Genomic DNA, 19,628 nt, shown 5'->3' on the forward strand with positions numbered 1-19,628 from the left:
AAAATGCTTTAAATGTCACTTTTGAACAATGCATGGTTGGGTAGAGCACTGCTGGTTGAGGTGCACATGCTAAAAACAGGAATTGCCAGTTTGGTCATTCAGGGAAGGCTTTGCAAAAGCTGAAAACAAGATGGAGGACTTGGGAACAAAAGCTAAGCTGCTACAAATCGCGAAGCAAGGTAGGTGAGATCCGGAAAATTAAAGGAGAAAAGAACTTGACGTCTTTTCCCTAAGCTGCTGTATTAAAGAAGTCAAAAATGAATCTGACTATTTCAGAATTACCTTCTACATTGGGGAGTTGTGGATGTGAGGGGACTGATGAGTTAATTCTCATAAAGTACTTTGAAGGTGAAAACTACTATGCCTAGAAACCTATAACCTCTTACTACCCTACGGCTGTTTCTCCATACAACCAATGTGGGAGATTTATTATATCAACCCTTGCAGGGCAGCAGTCAAGATATCAACTGTTATGTTGTGGGTGAACATATCAGACGACACAGCAATTCTTCAAAACAGCTCTTGCTTATTCACAGGCCAGAACAGAACTGAACTGAAGGGTTCAGCCAGCCTGCTTATATAGAGCTCCACTAGAACGCAACAGTAACCATTTTCTGGAACTATCCAATCACTGAACGTCACTTTCAATCCCTTATTTGCATATGTGGACCTGAGTGAAAACTATCTACAGTATCCCCCTGCTGGGCCAGGGTGAGAACTTCAGTACATAACATCAACAGTATTTACGAACAAAGTATATGCCTATGCGAGTATAAAGATACAGGTCCGCCACTCATGTTTACCCCCAATCCACAGACATTGCAAAACGACTCATGAGTGATTGACACCAAATTCCCATATAATTTTATCTCGTTGGCCAAATTAGAAAGAAAAAGAAAAAAGATTCCCTTAGGTGATTCAGTGGTCTTTTGGCAGTTGATTGTAAATTGCACTGGAAATGTGTAATTCTGGCCTAGCACGTTCTAACATGATTTACTGTACAAAAGTTTTTAATCCTTGTTATTATGACCATGGAGTTGAACCAATTTTATCAAACCTTAATATAATAATAATAGAGTTGGAAGGGACCCCAAGGTCCCCTATCCAATTTTAAACCAAACCGGACGATGCTTAGCTTTGCGAATGGATGGCAATGTTCTTAACCGGCTGAGAATTATGCCTTTGATGAGTGCCGAGGTAAACACTGATAATAGCTAACTTTGTTGCAACATGCAGCCATTTTTTCCTGGAGCAGTGCAATGGGGCTGCCTGTATATGCGTGTTCTTCAAAATGGATGACGATCTTGTCATTTCTGAATAACCTATCTGCAGTCCCTGGGAAGACCCCATTTTGACTTTGTAAATGATAAAATATGCAGCACGCTTTTAGGAAGGAGTGTCAAGCTACCTGGGTATGGTTCTTCCCCTCCATAAAAAGCAATATAGAAATATTTAAAATAACTAAAAATAGATACGTCACTTTTATACCTCAGTTTAAATATAGCCAACTATATACATTTGCTTGAATCTCTAGGATACTTTAGCCTGTTTCAGCAAAAAAAGGTAGCCGTTTCTGGTTTCTTTGCAGGTAAACATAATCCAGTAGAGATGCACTGTTTTTAAATCACTGTTGTATGGCCCCTAACATTCACCAGATAAAAAGAGGTAGTAGAGTTTGTGCATATATTGTATGCACATTCTATAATCATTATGTTTTAAATATTATCTCCTCATTCTATATTATTTCTTTGAAAGCTTACTCTATGGTTTTAACCCTTTCATGCATTAATTAAACTCAAGCATGCTGGCTCCATTAGTCTGGTTATCCCACAGAATTGCCATGAGGACTTTCTTTAGAAATGGCAGACAGATGTGGAAATGTAGAGAGATGTATTTAAGATTGCAAAAATGCAAAACCAAGAGAAACTGAAATTGACAGATTCACCCATGCCATCGCGCCATTTCCCGCCTTCATTTCACTTCATCTCACCTTTGAATATTGAGCAGGGAGGCTTGAAAAGGGAACAGTGCGTGTCAACAGTGGCTCAGTTGAGTAGTTCCCCTTTCAGATCTCGGTTCTCAATACATCAAAGTCAGGGCAGTGGCAGCTGAGAGACCCAATTTCAAGGGTGGAGCTAGAGATGCAACCTTTCTTCTGTTGATACATGTAAATGCCCTACACACATGAACAGGGCTAAAATCTGGTAGTAAATAATTACTTTCCATTTTTTTGGTGTCCCTTCTTGAAGAGAGAAAAGTGGAATATAGATGTAACGCAGCCATGTGTCCGTAGGAGGTAATTCTGCTTTGTATTACTGGGCTTTTGAATCATATCATGTTTTGCTGACTACAGAACGGAGCTGGCCTCTCGTATGTGGATTCTCAGTTGAGCCTGGCCACTTGTGACTCTCCCAGTAAGGAAGTGGGATCTTCTGCTCAAAGTAAAGTCAGATACGAAACCCTTCTGGTCACTACAGAGGACAAGATCACAAAAATAATCTTGAATCGCCCAGACAAAAAAAAATGCTATCAACCTTGTGGTGAGTACACGAAGATAGCTTCTAAATGACAGGCTCCCATGGTATTTACATTATGTGTCAAATGGTGGTAACACTGTGTGCATTCCAGAATTTGAAATTAACAACAGGCTATTTGTTCTGGTTTAAATTAGCCAAGGCAGACAAAATGCGGTCAATAAAGACTCAACGCATCCCTTATCTAGAAGATAATGTTCTCCCCCGAGATGTGATATACTTCATGGCCCTTTAATCAAAATGTTCTTCAAAGCAAATGTTGTTTTGGGCCCTTTTCTTGCAAATTGCATCTCTCCAGGCATCATAATACGAGCTATTATCATGAAACAAGAATCCTCTAGGGTTTCAGCCTCTGATTTTTTTATATGATCAAGGGGTTAATTAAAGGCTGAAGCCAACTGAGACCTAAGGAAAATACTCCTGGGGAAATGACACGGGTCTTGGTTTATCGCCGTTTCATGTCAAGATAAATGACTAAGTAAACATTTGTTATTAAGACCCTGGATAATTTAGCCAAGTGTCCCTGAACAACCATTGCAGGTTGTTGTAGGCTAGCTCTGCATTTTAAGCTCTGAGCACATAACGCAGGTCCAGTTTAGGTTAGTGCAGTAACTCAATAGCCAAAAAATGTAGTAGTTCTTTTTGGCTACTTGACAGATTGTTCCCCAACTTCCATGAATATGTTGATCACATTGGATCACTGCACGGTTGCATCCTGCACCAGCCTTCACCAACATGGTGCCTGCTAGCTGTTTTGGACTACAATTCCCAACAGTCTGAGCCAGCACAGTGCTGGCCGGAACAGATAGCCGGCCGATGCAATTCTAAGCAGCTGGAGGGCAGCAGTTTAGCAGGAGCTGTCCTGAACCAATGTGTGTGTCCCAAGGGAAGTACAGTGGTGCCTCGCAAGACGAAAATAATCCGTTCCGCGAGTCTCTTCGTCTAGCGGTTTTTTCGTCTTGCGAAGCAACCCTATTAGCGGCTTAGTGGATTAGCGCTATTAGCGGTTTAGCGGCTATTAAAGGCTTAGCGGCTTAGCGGCTAAAAGGCTATTAGCAGCTTAGCGGCTTAGAAAAGGGGGGGGGAGCGAAAAAAATCGCAAGACGTTTCGTCTTGCGAAGCAAGCCCATAGGGAAATTCGTCTTGCGAAGCGCATCGAAAAACGGAAAACCCTTTCGTCTAGCGGGCTTTTCGTCTTGCGAGGCATTCGTCTTGCGGGGCACCACTGTATAGTTTTGTGATGTGAGGAAGTAACCCTGTGATTGGAGTGACTCAGGTTATTGGCACTGTTGTATAGTACTGATGTTACATGGGACTCAGCTACACAGCTGCAAATAAAATGTTTTAAATGTGTTGTAAAGTGCGATATACAAATGTGACACTAGATGGCAACAGCGAGCTATGCAAAATTCAATGTAATTTATCAAAATGTTTTTGTTTGTTTTTTCAAAGCATTTTCACAGCGTTTTTTTAAAATATGTGTGTAGATTCCACCATGGAAGCCAAATGACAGGAGAATGATTTTTGGTGGTAACCAATTTGCTTATAAATCAGTAACCTGTAAACGGAGACTATTTTATATGCCTGGTTGAAGAGGAATGTTTCCGCTTGGCACCTGAAGGTGGGTTGCACATAACAGCCCTGTTTCCATCATGAGTGAAAATAGCCATGATTGTACCATAAAATGACATCTGGAGGGCCCTTAAATATGCAACTATACATATAAAATAGCATGTGCACATCTTATGCAAATCTGTGCTCTCTCTCTCTCTTTCTTGTCAATGCATAACTCCCCCCCCCCTAAATCAGTATGAGCCAGTGAGAATATCTCTTTGACTCATTTTATTTCACTTCTGATTCACGTGCCAGGAATACGTGAGAGCTAATCACTTGCTTATTATTGACCAATCAGGATTACTATTATTGCATTTGCTCTTATATAAATTGCCTACGGCAAACTGGAGAGCTAGCAGGATCAGAGAAGGCTCCACAATCCAAATCAAAGGCAAAACGTTTTGCTTCAAAATTGTCTTTGTTGAAATTTTCAGGGGAAAGAAAGCAAGGAAAACAAACAGGAATATCAAAACAATCAGTGCAAACCAAAATCCAGCAGGTCAGTAGTCAGTCTACATTACTGGGGTGTAGGACTGATTCACAAAATATTCAACTCAACAGAGACCACAGAAGGTGAATCATTGATAGAAATACAGAAATAGGAAAAGGGGAAATATTTTTCTAGTGAAAAGGGCTGAGTAAGAACTGCTGCACGCCTTCATCAGTAAAAGGAAATACATTTATAGAACTAAGAAAGCATATGAACCAAGAGAAATCAGAGGATAGCTTTGTCACTGGAAGAAAACCAATGATCCAGAGAAAAATGGCCTCCCTGACTTCTGATTTAAAACGGTACCACAATTCTTTTGTGAAAAGGCTGGTTGCTTCCACTTTCAGGGACCCCATTCCTGCAGAGGCTGTAAGAAGCCCTTGTGTGTAAATCTTAGTGCACTTATATAAGTATTACACAAGCTGGCAGTTACCCATTTCTAATGGCACTTAAGGGCACATTAATTTCAAAACTGGCTGCACAGGGTCTGACTAAGGGCAGTAATAACCTGTAAAATAAATGGATCATAGGCTAATTTCAATGCAGTCATTCCAGAGATGCAGGAAATCCTGTCCTTCATTTCAAATATGTGGGCTTCAAATGGGTCATGCCACTGTCCTTTGGTACACATATTTGGGCAGTTGCAGTTTGTTAGAGATCGAAGCAGTTTCATATAAATTCTTTACATAATTCTTTTTTCTTCTTCACTGCCAGCCAACGTTCTGATGACTCTGCATCAACTGGAATCTGATGTGTATTCCATGTCAACTAAAATGGCCTTATTATGCTAAATTATTGGTTGTAGTGGTAATTTATGTACCGTCCCAGGCTCCTAAATTTATGTTTAAAGGAGTGGGCCTCTCGTGATTCTCTCTGTAATAATTCATGGTTGGCTCAGTTTCACAAATGATTAAGGAGAGGAATGCCAAGCTTCCAGGCTTGCCCATGGTTTCGTTTGCTGGCTAAGAAGCAATCCCCAAAATGAGCAAATTACCCACTGACACTGAGCTCTCTTAGCACATTTAGTCTATTCTGCTTTGAGTCAAGAGTGTTTCAGTCATGCTCCATATTCCAAAAGGACTGGCTTATGAAGCATGGAAATGATTGAAGTCTTAACCCCATGGAAGTCTATAACTGCTGCTAGTGTAAAAATCCCTAAGTGGTAGCTGTAAGACCCCTTCTTTTGATAGGATCAATTTCTGGGGCCCCTCCTGCATCAGTAGGGATGGATTTACCTGGCGGCAGCAGCAGTTGGTGGGTGGCTATGAGTGATCGTTTTAAATTTCCCACAATGCCCCTGAAGACCTCATACGGGTGGCTATCAACCACCATTTTAATTTCCTACCATTCTCCAGAGCAACACAATGTCAGGTACTCTAGCATTGTGAGAAATTGCCTGCCACCTGGCACAAAGCACACAGGGCAGTGGTCTGGAGCCTTCCCTCACATATTCCAGCAATAGCATCTCTTTTCTTCAAGGATAAGGTAAAAAGGTATAGGACCCCTGGACGTTTAAGTCCAGTCAAAGGCGACTGTAGGGTTGCGGCGCTCATTTCGCTTTTTAGGCCAAGGGAGCTGGCGTTTGCCCACAGACAGCTTTCTGGGTCATGTGGCCAGCATGACTAAACTGCTTCTGGTGCAACAGAACACCGTGATGGAAACCAGAGCGCACGGAAACGCCGTTTACCTTCCTGCCGGAGCGGTACCTATTTATCTATTTGCACTGGCATGCTTTCGAACTGCTAGGTTGGCAGGAGCTGGGACAGAGCAATGGGAGCTTAACCCATCGCGGGGATTCGAACCGCCAACCTTCTGATCGGCAAGCCCAAGAGGCTGAGTGGTTTAGACCACATGTATGCTTAACCTGCATATCTTTATGTGTGGTTTCCTCCAATTGCTGCATGTTCATTTCGTGGCTCTGCTCTGACTGAAACCTAGATGAATACCACCCTTACATTCTTTGGGGCCAACTCATAATAATTAAACCAAAATCAACTTATCTCCATACTGTAGGCACAAAACAGAGAACAGAGGAGTAAAATAATCCCGGTAGAGATTCTTCGGGATTTGATAGTTGGTTTGCCATGTTATCTCTACAATATTTAGATAGCGTGAGTGAAATGCTGTCTTCCCCATACTCTCAGTTTCCTCCTCCCCTCCTTCTCTTTTCCCACAGATGTATGGTGAAATTATGCGAGCACTTGAAGAAGCTGCCAAGGATGATTCCACATTGACTGTAATAACAGGTATTTTTATCGTGGAAGTTCTGAGAGTAGTGTTAATAAAGCAGCGGCCAAACCTTCTCTCCTGTGGGTGGAAATTGTTAGAAAGAATCTGTCTGGCAGAACAAAAGGTTCCTCTTCCTCTAGAAAACTTTTGAGCTTCAATTGGTCCACAGAGCCTGAAATTTATCCACCAAGGGAGGAAGGAATACAGAATTCCTGTAAAATATTGGGCTTGAAAAAGAATGTGTTTCCAATTATTATGGCGGTGGAAAAACGCCTGTAAGTATCGCATGCTAAAAGCTCCCAAGACATTGCGATTTCTTTGTGGAAGAGGGGCAATACTTCCATTTCCTGTTATTTATTGACATGTATTTCCAACCTTACAAGGTATATTACCCTCACACAACAGTTTACAAGGGCATAATGATGGTGATGATGATGATAAGAATTCATTTCTGAATAAAAATCATATACAAAACATATTGCACATACAAGAACAGTTAAAACCATTTTTTAAATTACATTTATATTCAGCCTTTGCTCCAAGGAGCTCAAGGTTGCATACTTGTATCTCCTCCCCTCCAATTTATCCTCACAATAACCCTGTGAGGTAGGTTAGGCTGGGAGTGAGTGACTGGCCTAAGGTCACCCAGTGGAGATTTGAACTCTGGTCTCATACATATAAAACAACTATATACATATAAAACAATTTCAAATAAATTCAGATACTGACTGGAATAGAAATCTCCTCTTGGAAAACTTACTGAAAGAGGAATTCTTTAACAGGACTTGAAAAGATAATAAAGTTGGTACCTGTTTGATGTGTAATGAGATGGAGTTCCAAAGAATTAGGAGCCACCACAGTAAAGGCCCAGTTACAACATTGTAAGATTTTATCTGCAGCATGCCCTCTCCTGTAGAACACAGTGATTGATGAGGTATATAGGAAATGAGACAATCTTTTAGGTATCCTGGTCCTGTATAGAGACCAGCATTTTGGGTGTGCTGGTGTTGTTACCGGTAGCTAATTGGCAGCCATTGCAGATATTTCAGCAATGGTGTAATAGGATGGCAACATTCTGTGAGCAGTCGAGCCAACACACGTCACACTAGCTACAACTTCCGGGTCAACCTCAAGAGTAGCGCCACATAGAGAGCATTTCAGTGAAATATCCCATTGACTCTAGATCTCAAAGCAGTTCACAACATAAAAATGCAAACATGTACATTTGTACTAAGCAATTGGATGGCAAACAGCAATGCAAAATTCAGAAAAAGATTCTCGTATTATTTCAGAAAGTGCAAAGCAGGTAGGCTAGCCTTTAAATGCAATTCTGTTCCCCCCCTTTCCCTACTTGGGAATAACGCTCATTGAATAGCATGAAATAGGCTGCTAAGTAACACACATAGACTAGCAGATTTGCCTTGATGTAAAAGTTGGGTCTGAACATTCGTTTGCTCCGAAATATATTTATTTGAAATCTAGAATCCAATTAATACAAGGATACAAAGCCATTGCAATCATCATTTTAAAATGTTAATATAAATAAAATCAAGAATAAATGATAAGCAATTGCCATTGGAGACCAAAGGACAAATTTCATTTGTAACATATTGTTTTGCTCAGGCCACCCATCTAGTCACTTCTTTCTGATGTAGAACTGGGTGTATATCTTATTAATATTTTCTCTATATTGTGCCCAGTAGTATAGCAAGCCTGCAACTTACACTCACTTTTCTTATGTGATCCCAACCTTACCCAGGCGATCGAAGAAGATATAAATAGATATAATAGATATAAATAGATTGGAAGAACATGGGGGGAACGGGAGTATAAATACTTGGTAGAAAAACTTTCGGAAGGAGGCAAGAGAGGAGGAAATAACAGTTGACAATCCCTTAAGTCATTGCACTCACCCTGAGAGAGAGTTTGTGTGTTGTCAGAGAGTCAGAGAGTGATATGGGGCCTAGCTAGCGCATAAAGAGCAAGCAGTGGTGGTCTGAGAGTGAGAGGAAGGTGTTCTGAGCTGCAGAATGCTGTTGTGTTTTGGGTTGTGGTATTATTACAGATTGTTTAAAGGGACTTCCTGGCTTTACACGTTTTTTTGTGTTTGTACGAAGTTTCCGGGAACTGAACCTTCACATAAGTTGCGGGCTTACTGTACAGTGGTACCTCAGGTTACAGACGCTTCAGGTTACAGATGCTTCAGGTTACAGACTCCGCTAACTCAGAAATAGTACCTCGGGTTAAGAACTTTGCTTCAGTATGAGAACTGAAATTGTACAGTGGCAGCGCGGTGGCAGCAGCCCCATTAGCTAAAGTGGTACCTCAGGTTAAGAACAGTTTCAGGTTAAGAACGGACCTCCAGTACGAATTAACTTCTTAACTCGAGGTACCACTGTATATGAAGGTACATTGCCCCTTGTAGCCTCTCTTTCTAAGATATAGAATCATAGAGTTGGATGGAACCACAAGGGTCATCTAGTCATATAATAAAAAAAGGTTCCTGGTTAATTAGATTTGGATTGCAACCTCAGCAATGTTTTTTGTTTTTTTGTTTTGTTCGTGTCTTTGTTATTTCTATTATGTTTACCATCCTGATAAATCAGCATACTGCATACATTTTAAATGTTACTTTTGGATCTTTGTAGGACGTGGCGATTACTACTGTAGTGGGAACGATCTTAACATTTTTGCCGAAAACTTGCAAGATATTCAGAAAAATAGTGGAGAGCAGCTGAAGTAAGCAGGAGCTTTTAAATATGTTCTCATAATTAAATGCTTGATTCATACTATTACCCACATATTTACTACATATACTATTATCCACACTGATGTCAAAAGAGCTCTGGACTGTGACTGCAAATCTAGAGAGCTTAACCCTAACCCTTGAGAGCCCCCCATTAAGGGGGGCAGAAACACAACTACATCATCATCTTTGCACCTCTCTGCTGTTCAGAATGGAAGGGCTGGTGGGATCCAGTGAAATGTAGGCATGTTTAAAGGAGCAGGGTTTAATACAGGAGAGACTGAGCAAGTCCAAACAGCAACTGAGCAGTAAAAGCAAATGGTCTCATGTGCCCTGTGGATTTTAGAAAGCGTGTTCTCCTTCATAGAGAACACGTGTTGTGGTGGGGTCTGACAGGCCACCCTTCTGTTGCTGGGCGGGTTAGTATGGATGACCATCCGCAGTGATTGGGCGGTTGGGTTACTGGGCAAATTTTGGTGTTGCCATTTAGGGGGATGGACCAAAGGTTATAAAATCAAGTCACGCAGCACTGACTCGGCATTTTTGATGCGTGCATCGGATCATTTTCTTTACATTTCCAACATTTATTGCTGAATTTATACATTTTCGCTAACTTAACAGGTGTAATATACCATCTACACATCATTTTCATCACATTTTCTTTTAGGGCATTGCATGCAGTAAATTTTAAACCTTCTTTCCATAATTTTACCCAATCACTCAGCTGTATATTATACCCAAAATCTTTGGCCCAGTGAATCATAACCGACGGAGCTTGGGCTGTTTGACCTGGAAAGCCTTCATCCAAGTATGCATTTGGCAGCAGGGGTGGGGGTAAGGTTGTGGTTAAGTGGTGGTGAGAGGTGTACACTTTGCACACGCTCAAAGGCCACCTTGTCTTTATTCAGCTGAGTCCTGAAGCTTCAGGTTTTGGGGCTTAGCCTTGTCCATCCCTTCTCCATGTAAAGGAATCTGCCATTAAGAGAGACTTGGATCAGACCCACTGGCGTGGAATTCTTTTTGATATTAATGAAATTACGATCTGAGACAAAAAATCATGTGCTGGTGCAGTTCTCAACAGTAAACTGACATGCGAGAAACTTTCAGTGCAAGATCCATTTTCAGATATGTTTGTGGCTCCTGTGTACCTTGCATTTTATTTTTCTGTGCAATGAAGGACTGCTATTTACAAGAGACCTGTTTTTCTCACGCCATGCACAAATAATGGCAAGAGTCTATCTATGGCATATTGAAAGAGTAAAAAGCAAGTTTTAATTTATGACAGCTGGCCTGATTGAGATACCCTTAGCCTCCCTGTTATAAATTATGAATGAATAAAGCAGTATCCCAAGGGAATGGGGGGAAAGTGGCTGTGGGGACATTTAAATGCATTTGCTAGAATATATAGAAGTCAAGAAATCCCCATTTCATACTGCTCTATTGTTTTGGGAAAGTGCAGTCAATAATCATAGCCCTTGAAAGACCAGTTTCTGTGTGGTACAATGCTGACTGATTACACTTTGGGTTCAGACAGTGAGCCCAGTGTTTCCTTTCAGGCATCTGTATAGATTATTCTCTTTAAGAACCACGAGATGTTTTATTGCTTCCTGGGGACAAATGCTGAAAAAACCTGCAAAGAACTTCGAGGGCAAAGAACAGCATAAGTTGTCAAAACAATCTGGGTCCATCTGTGATGAGTTTTAATGTGATGTCTGAGTAGTGGCCTTTGTATACTTTCCCCCACCGTCACTCCCTGTTTCCCCAAGTCAGAAATCAGTACTTTATTTGGAGAATCAGAGAATGGATGTGTGTGGGGGGGTATTTTTTCCCCTCCCTGAAACTGTGTTGCAACATCTAGACCAGGGGTCAGCAACCTTTTTCAGCCATAGGCCAGTCCACTGTTCCTCAGACCATGTGGTGGGCCGGACTATATGTTTTTTTGGGGGGGAGGGAATGAACAAATTCTTATGCCCCACAAATTACCCAGAGATGCATTTTAAATAAAAGGGCACATCCTACTCATGTAAAAACATGCTGATTTCAGGACTGAGCGGGCCGGATTGAGAAGGTGATTGGGCCGGATCCAGCCCCTGGGCCTTAGGTTGCCTACCCCTGATCTAGATGATCTGCCAACTCACTACAGCATGTTCCTAGTACTCCTGAGGGCATTGCATATAAGTGTGTGTACACATCAGCAATTTAAAGTGCAATTAAGGTCACAGTGTGTGCACATCAGAGACGGGGGCGGAGATGTATTCACCCAACAACCATTTGGGTTTCCTCCCCACTACAACCTCCCCCACATCCCTGAACTCCTATTCCTGAAGCTCTAATCTGTGCATGAGTGCTCCTCCGCTCATGTGCAACAGCCATCTCAAATATACCTGCCTGGCATAAGTACCATGTTAAGTTGTGGGTGAATATATCAGACGACACAGTGATTCTTCAAACAGCTCTTGTTTATTCACAGGCCAGAACAGAACTGAACGAGCAGCAAAGTCAGTCCTCAGGGAATGTGCAGGCGACCTTGGAACGGACAGCTCATAGAAGAACCCCGACCAAACCTAAGAGGAGGCGTGTAGTGGTGATAGAGGATTCCCTACTGAGGGGAACAGAAGCAGTGATCTGTGGGCCTGACAAGATGTCTCGGGAAGTGTGCTGTCTCCCTGGGGCTAAGATCCAAGATGTAACTGGACGACTGCAAGGAATCATAAAACCCACTGACAAATACCCCTTCCTCTTGGTTCATGTGGGAACCAATGACACTGCAAGCAATAGCCTCCAGAAGATCAAAAGAGACTACGAGGCTCTGGGCAGGAAATTGAAGCAATTAAATGCACAAATTGTCATCTCATCTGTCCTCCCAGTTGAACGACGTGGCCCAGGGAGAGAGGGAAAAATAGTGGAAGTGAACAGCTGGCTTCGCAAATGGTGTAAACAGGAACGGTTTGGATTCTTAGATCACAGACTGCAGTTTCTTGAAGATGGACTTCTGGCAAGCGATGGGCTGCACCTCACAACGGTTGGGATGAATGTTTTTGCCAAAAATCTCAGAAACCTCATCAGGAGGGCTTTAAACTGACTAATGTGGGGGAGGGAGGCAGTGCTCCTGAAGGTAGGAGTCTATCAATTGATGAAGATGATCATCCAAATGTCATAGACCAAATGGAGGAAACAGCACGCAGACCTAGTGGTGGGAGGAAAAAATCCTTAAATAAGAGACACGGGGGAATGATTAATGGACTTCAATGTCTGTACACTAATGCGCAAAGCATGGGAAATAAACAAGATGAGCTTGAGCTCTTGGTACAGCAAACTAAATATGACATAATAGGCATCACTGAAACCTGGTGGGATAAGTCCCACGATTGGAATGTAATAATGGAGGGATACAATCTATTTCAGAGAAACAGACCAGACAAGAAAGGAGGAGGAGTGGCGTTATATGTCAGGGATGTGTATACCTGTGAAGAGATCCAAGATTTAGAACCTCAAAGCCAAAGTGAGAGCATTTGGGTCAAAATTAAGGGAGAGAAGAATAACAGTGACCTCATTGTGGGAGTTTACTATAGATCCCCAAGCCAAACGGAGGACATAGATGATGCCTTCCTGGAATAGATGGCCAAGCATGCAAAAGGAAGGGAGATAGTAGTAATGGGGGACTTCAATTACCTGGATATTTGTTGGATGTCAAACTCAGCCAAGAGAATAAGGTCAAACAGATTCCTCACTGGCCTTGCAGACAACTTCATTGTCCAGAAAGTGGGAGAAGCAACAAGAGGAACAGCCATTTTAGATCTGGTCCTAACCAATGTTGATGACCTGGTTAGTGGGGTAGAAGTGGAAGGATCATTAGGCGCGAGTGATCATGCTCTTCTGAAGTTTACTATACAGCGGAAAGGAGAGCCAAGCATACTAGGACTCAATTTCTTGACTTTAAGAAAGCCGACTTCATAAAACTTAGGGAAGTGCTGGGTGAGATCCCATGGACAGTAATACTAAAAGGAAAGGGAGTTCATGATGGCTGGGAGTTTGTTAAGAGGGAGATAGTAAAAGCACAACTTCAGGCAATACCAATGAGACGGAAACATGGAAGGTGCCTAAAGAAGCCAGGGTGGCTATCTAAAGAACTTTTAACTGAGTTAAGATTAAAAAAGGATGTGTACAAAAAATGGAAAAGGGGGAAAACCACAAAAGAGGAATTCAAACAAATAGCCAGCACGTGTAGACACAAAGTCAGAAAAGCTAAAGCACAGAATGAACTCAGGCTTGCTAGAGAGGTTAAAAGCAACAAAAAAAGGCTTTTATGGGTATGTTCGTAGCAAAAGGAAGAACAAAGAAACAGTGGGGTCACTCAGAGGAGAAGATGGTGAAATGCAAACAGGGGACACAGAAAGGGCTGAACTCCTCAATGCCTTCTTTGCCTCAGTCTTCTCCGATAAAGAAAACAATGCCCAACCTGAAGAATTTGGAGCAAATGATTCAGCAAAGGAAACACAGCCCAGAATAACTAAGGAGATAGTACAAGAATACTTGGCTAGTTTAGATGTATTCAAGTCTCCAGGGCCAGATGAACTGCATCCAAGAGTATTAAAAGAACTGGCAGATGTGATCTCAGAACCACTGGCAGTCATCTTTGAGAATTCCTGGAGAACAGGCGAAGTCCCGGCAGATTGGAGGAGGGCAAATGTTGTTCCTATTTTCAAAAAGGGGAAAAGAGAGGACCCAAATAATTACCGCCCAGTCAGTCTGACATCAATACCAGGGAAGATTCTGGAGCAGATCATTAAGCAAACAGTCTGTGAGCACCTAGAAAGGAATGCTGTGATCACCAATAGTCAGCATGGATTTCTAAAAAATAAGTCATGTCAGACTAACCTGATCTCGTTTTTTGACAGAATTACAAGCCTGGCAGATGAAGGGAACGCAGTGGATGTAGCCTACCTTGATTTCAGCAAGGCATTTGACAAGGTGCCCCATGATATTCTTGTAAAGAAGCTGGTAAAATGCGGTCTTGACTATGCTACCACTCAGTGGATTTGTAACTGGCTGACTGACCGAACCCAAAGGGTGCTCATCAATGGTTCCTCTTCATCCTGGAGAAGAGTGACTAGTGGGGTGCCACAGGGTTCTGTCTTGGGCCCGGTCTTATTCAACATCTTTATCAACAACTTGGATGATGGACTCAAGGGCATCCTGATCAAATTTGCAGATGACACCAAACTGGGAGGGGTGGCTAACACCCCAGAGGACAGGATCACACTTCAAAACGACCTTGACAGATTAGAGAACTGGGCCAAAAGAAACAAGATGAATTTTAACAGGGAGAAATGTAAAGTATTGCACTTGGGCAAAAAAAATGAGAGGCACAAATACAAGATGGGTGACACCTGGCTTGAGAGCAGTACATGTGAAAAGGATCTAGGAGTCTTGGTTGACCACAAACTTGACATGAGCCAACAGTGTGACGCGGCAGCTAAAAAAGCCAATGCAATTCTGGGCTGCATCAATAGGAGTATAGCATCTAGATCAAGGGAAGTAATAGTGCCACTGTATTCTGCTCTGGTCAGACCTCACCTGAAGTACTGTGTCCAGTTCTCGGCACCACAGTTCAAGAAGGACACTGACAAACTGGAATGTGTCCAGAGGAGGGCAACCAAAATGGTCAAAGGCCTGGAAACGATGCCTTATGAGGAACGGCTAAGGGAGCTGGGCATGTTTAGCCTGGAGAAGAGGAGGTTAAGGGGTGATATGATAGCCATGTTCAAATATATAAAAGGATGTCACATAGAGGAGGGAGAAAGGTTGTTTTCTGTTGCTCCAGAGAAGCGGACACGGAGCAATGGATCCAAACTACAAGAAAGAAGATTCCACCTAAACATTAGGAAGAACTTCCTGACAGTAAGAGCTGTTTGACAGTGGAATTTGCTGCCAAGGAGTGTGGTGGAGTCTCCTTCTTTGGAGGTCTTTAAGCAGAGGCTTGACAACCATATGTCAGGAGTGCTCTGATGGTGTTTCCTGCTTGGCAGGGGGTTGGACTCGATGGCCCTTGTGGTCTCTTCCAACTCTATGATTCTATGATTCTATGAAGGGTTCAGCCAGCCTGCTTATATAGAGCTCCACTACAACGCAACAGTAACCATTTTCTGTAACTATCCAATCACTGAACGTCACTTTCAATCCCTTATTTGCATATGTGGACCTGAGTGAAAACTATCTACAGTATCCCCCTGCTGGCCCAGGGTGAGAACTTCAGTACATAACATACCAAGTGATGTTGCATCAAAGCAAGTGTTAGCTCACACTTCTCAGGGCTTTTTCCCAGTGCTTTCCTCATCTCTAAAAGTCCAGGCTTTGTCAACTATAATTTCACAATATGAATTGACTCATAAGTAAGCCATGGAGGAAAGGGAAGGGAGGAAAGGGAGGAAGAAGAAACCTGCTTCCCCACCTACTACTTCTTTGCATGTTCAGTGAATCTCTTTGATCTTTTTTGGGTTTTCCAGATCAGGGCTAGATCTCTAAAGATTTTAAAAAACGCTGTAGAAAAACACATTATAAAAGCTCTTATTGGAAAATCCCGTTGGCGACGGATCACTGCTCCATAGCGCCATCTGGTGCCGCACGTTTATAACGCAGTTATAACAATATAATTGATAAGTGTAGCTGGGTCCCAGGTGAACTTGATATGAAACTGTGACTGGGTCATTTACATTCATTTACTAACTGCGTGTTTTGCTCTCAGCGAGCCAGCTTTATTGGGTGCAAACTAGGGAGAGAAGGCAGGAACACGCAACAGCTTTCTTAGTGGCCGCACTCTGAGCATTTTAGATGTTTGTACCATGCTGAAAGCTATTCCCGTAAGTGAGGGATCAGCAAACTTTTTCAGCAGGGGCCCGGTCCACTGTCCCTCAGACCTTGTGCAGGGCCGGACTATATTTTTTTTTTGGGGGGGGAATGAACGAATTCCTATGCCCCTATGTATGTACAGAACACCAGAAGGAAAAGAGATAGAATGAGAAAGTGAAACCTAGACTCTTTTTGGCCTTACTTTCATGACCTTGAAAGAAGAGATAACAGAACCAGTTTAAACCAGCTGTACTCAGCTTCTCTGAAGGAATAACCTAAACAGCAGGAACTTTCTGCTTGTTTCTTTCACACAGAGAAGCTTCCAGAACCCTCTTGAATTAATTAGAATAGGAAAGATCTCTACACATCAGATCAATACTTACTGCACTAAGAAATGCAAACTGACAGGCTCTCCCTTCCCTCCCTGTCCTTACAACAGCCCTGTGAGGTAGGTTGGGCTGAGAGATGATGACTGGCCCAAGGTCACCTGGACGCAAAATAGGGAATCCAAGCCAGTGTCCTAGTCTCTGGTCTTCATCTGATACTCTACATCACACAGACTCTTATCTCCAGATTGCGGCCAAGGAGTTAATACAGCAATGTGGGTAAAGCAACTAATATGAGAAGTCTTATGTGAGGAGTATAATGAATTGACAACGGGGAGAGCAAAAAGTCTTTTCAGGTTGGTTCAGGGAAGCAGCAGTAATGATCTGAAACTGCCTGGAGGAACTGCTTCAGCCAAGCAATATTTCTGAATGCCTTAGTCCCCTTCTCCCCTGCAGAAGCAGCATCACTGGAGACAGCGAAACTCAGTGAGATAAAGCACTTTAAAACTGCCGCAACTGTTCCACCCTGCATGCTAGAGTAGCCCTCCATCATGGCCAGCTGACCTACTTACTTGCTGTTTTCTGCTGATATTAGTAACCAAAGGATACCTTAAAAAAAAAAAAATGAACATGATGGAAGGTTGGTCATAACATCCCATGGCTTCTGGTGATTGTGTTCATTTTTAACATCCAGCAGCTTGGAAAAGAGCAGAGGGTCTACGGTGCATTATTAGAAATACAGCTTTGACATCAATAAAAGTTGCCCCATCACACACACACACACACCTGGGACCTTTTGCATACAGAACATATGGTCCCTCACAGAGCTACAGATCTATCATCCATGGATTTTTAAGCTAAAATTTGGAGAGGGGGAAAATAGGCTTGGGCAAGACGTGGACCGCTTCAGATGTCCTGTACAGCTGTGTTTATTATTATTATTATTATTATTATTATTATTATTATTTCAACTTATACACCACCCTATACCCAGAGGTCTCAGGGCAGTTCACAACAAGACCACAACATAAAATAGTCAAACCTAAAGCAATAACCCAATACCCCCCCCCCCAAAAAGCCACGCTCTAAAAGGGTGTTGGGTGTCAGTCAGATCAACCAAAGGCCTGGTTAAAAGGAACATTTTTGCCTGGCGCCTAAAGGTATATAATGAAGGCACCAGGCGAACTTCCCTGGGGAGAGCATTCCACAGACAGGGAGCCACTGCAGAGAAGGCCCGTTCTTGTGTTGCCACCCTCTGGACCTCTCAAGGAGGAGACACACAAAGGAGGGTCTCAGAAGATGATCTCAGGGGCCGGGTAGGTTCATATGGGAAGAGGCTCTCCTTAAGGTATTGTGGTCCTGAGCAGTCAAAAACCGACACTTTGAATTGGGCCCGGAAACTAATTGGTAGCCAGTGCAGTCTCATAGTTACGTCAACCTATCTAGCTGCCTCATCCTGAGTTACACCACTGGTGCATCCAGCCCAGTGTTATCTTCTCCCAAAGTTGGCTACTTCCAAGCGACTCAAGCAAAGGCCTTGCCCCCTCCATGCTACCCAATATCATTTTCAATTGGAGAAGTCAGAGGTTGAGACCTTATGCATGAAAAGTATATACGCTGCCACTGAACTGTAGCCTCTCTCACATATACAACATGGGTCACTGTGGATGGGAATATGGTTTTATGGCCAGTGAGTAGTAGTGGCTCAAAATAATAGGTGGCGTTCTCACTTCCTCTTGGAACCAACTGGCTGTTCCTGATTCCTCTGCAATAGGAAGGAATCTAAGGAAGGAGTCTATGGAACATCCTGTGCACCCTAAGCAAGAAATGAACCCCACTGGGTTTAATGGGGCACATTTGTTTATTTATTAAGAGTCTTTTTAGTTCATCCTTCATCATCTGATCCCAAGGTGGGGGTACAATATGGTTTAAATGGTTGAAACTTCATTTTATTCCATGAAGTAATGGAATACTCAGGATGAAACGGTGAAATCTGCAATGATTAAATGGGCACAAGATGTTGGACATAACATAATGATGGCTGACTGGGAACAGTTGTGGACCACAGGTATGAAGTTTACGGCATGCAATGCCTTAAGAGAGAATATTATGAAAATGATATACAGGTGGTACATAACCCCAGTTAAGCTTGCAAAAATCTACCATTTGCCTGATAATAAATGTTGGAAATGTAAAGAAACTGAAGGTACATTTTTTCACCTTTGGTGGACGTGCCCAAAGATTAAGGCTTTCTGGGAGATGATATATAATGAATTAAAAAAGGTATTTAAATATACCTTCTTGAAGAAACCAGAAGCCTTTCTCCTGGGCATAGTCGGCCAATCGGTGTTAAAAAAGGATAGAACTTTCTTTATGTATGCTACAACAGCAGCAAGAATACTCATCGCAAAGTATTGGAAGACACAAGAGCTACCCACACTGGAGGAATGGCAGATGAAAATGATGGACTACATGGAATTGGCGGAAATGACTGGCAGAATCCGTGACCAGGGAGAAGAGTCGGTGGAAGAAGATTGGAAGAAATTTAAAGATTATTTACAGAAATATTGCAAAATTAATGAATGTTAGAGTGATGTTGGATTGAAGTTAAGCGGCTTCTAGCTGTACAGGCTTTAAAGTTATAAATAATCAAGATTAAGGATTAGGATTAAAAAGGTTAAAAGAATGGAAAAATTGGTTTTTAATAGGTAAAAACTTAATGTTATAATATATTAAGATTAAGGATTGGGATTAAAAAGGAGGGAAAGAAATTGCTGGACTAACAGACTGAATTGGAATACAAAAGAGGGAGGTATGAGGAGGTCCGGGAAACAAGTAAA

General features: G+C 42.3%; 1 pseudogene across 1 annotated transcript in view; it reads left to right on the top strand.

Annotated features, from left to right (window-relative positions):
- The first annotated feature begins 1,143 nt into the window (after positions 1 to 1,143).
- The window catches only part of LOC308481836 (enoyl-CoA delta isomerase 2-like), a 37,610-nt pseudogene continuing 19,125 nt past the window's right edge, over positions 1,144 to 19,628 (top strand). The window contains exons 1-3 of the transcript XR_013991431.1: positions 1,144 to 1,197; positions 2,354 to 2,540; positions 6,815 to 6,874. The product of XR_013991431.1 is annotated as an enoyl-CoA delta isomerase 2-like (transcript). The remainder of the gene's footprint in view (positions 1,198 to 2,353; positions 2,541 to 6,814; positions 6,875 to 19,628) is intronic.

Source organism: Podarcis pityusensis, assembly GCF_964106645.2.
Source record: "Podarcis pityusensis genome assembly, chromosome: 7".
NCBI lineage: Eukaryota > Metazoa > Chordata > Lepidosauria > Squamata > Lacertidae > Podarcis > Podarcis pityusensis.